Genomic DNA, 1,223 nt, shown 5'->3' on the forward strand with positions numbered 1-1,223 from the left:
AGGCAATCCACTCACCTCAGCCTCCCAAAGGCGCAGGATTACAGGCTGAGCCACTGAGCCCAGCCATGCTTGTAATTTCAACAGTTTGGGAGGCCAAGTGGGAGGATGTCTTGAGACCAGAAGTTTAAGACCAGCCTGGGCAACAGAGTGAGACTCTCGTTACAAAAAATAAAAAATTTAGCTGTGCATGGTGGCACATGCCTTCAGTCCTAGCTACTCAGGAGGGTGATGCAGGAGGATCACTTGAGCCCAGGAGTTCCCGTGTGTGGTGAGCTGTGATTCTGCCACTGCACTCCAGTCTAGGTAACAGAATGAGATCCCAAGTCTCTGAGTTTGGAAAAACCACCATCAGGAGTGCTCTAGGGACAAAGAGAACAATTCCTGGCTAGTGTCCAGGGCTCAGCTGAGGGTAGAGGTAGTGATTTGTGGATCTGACTTTTGCAGAGCCTCAGACGGTTGGGTTACAATAAGAATTGGGGATCCATCAATTATTCAACAGGGAGAAAATGAATAGACAAGGGAGGGTCCCAAACATTAAAGAAAAAATATAGTATCCATTAGACTGTCAAACCAAAGGCAGAAAAGCAGTTCTGTTTGGAAGAGGGTGGGTCTGGACTTTAAGATTTCAGGAGGAGGCCAGGTGCAGTGTCTCACACCTATAATCACAGCACTCTGGGAGGCCAAGGTGGGAGGATCTCTTGAGCCCAGGAGTTCAAGACTAGCCTGGGAAACATAGCAAGACTTCATCATCTCTACAAAAAAATAAAAAAATTAGCCTGGAGTGGTGGTGTGTGTCTGTTATCCCAGCTACTCAGGAGGCTGAGCTGGAAGGATCTCTTGAGCCCAGGAGTGAGCAACAGAGTGTGACCCTTCAAAAAAATGAATAAGCCAGGTGCCAGGCGCGGTGGTTCAAACCTGTAATTCCAGAACTTTGGGAGGCTGAGGCGAGAGGACTGTCTGAGTCCAGGAGCCCGGCTTGCCCAGCAATTTTTAAAAAATTTATTTATTAGCCGGGTTCGATGGCTCAGCCTGTAACCCCGCGCCTTTGGAAGGCTGAGGTGAGTGGATTGCCTAAGGCCGCGGGTTCGAGACCCGCCTGGGCAACTTGGCAAGACCTCATCTTTGCAATAAATCAAAAAACTAGCCGGGCGTGGTAGCGCGCGCCTGTAGTTCCAGCTACTTGGAAGGCTGAGGCGGAAGGATAGCCGGAGCCCAGCAGGTCG

This window comes from Carlito syrichta, unplaced genomic scaffold (assembly GCF_000164805.1).
Source record: "Carlito syrichta isolate Samal-C Ts95f unplaced genomic scaffold, Tarsius_syrichta-2.0.1 Scaffold304686, whole genome shotgun sequence".
Classification (NCBI taxonomy): Eukaryota; Metazoa; Chordata; class Mammalia; order Primates; family Tarsiidae; genus Carlito; species Carlito syrichta.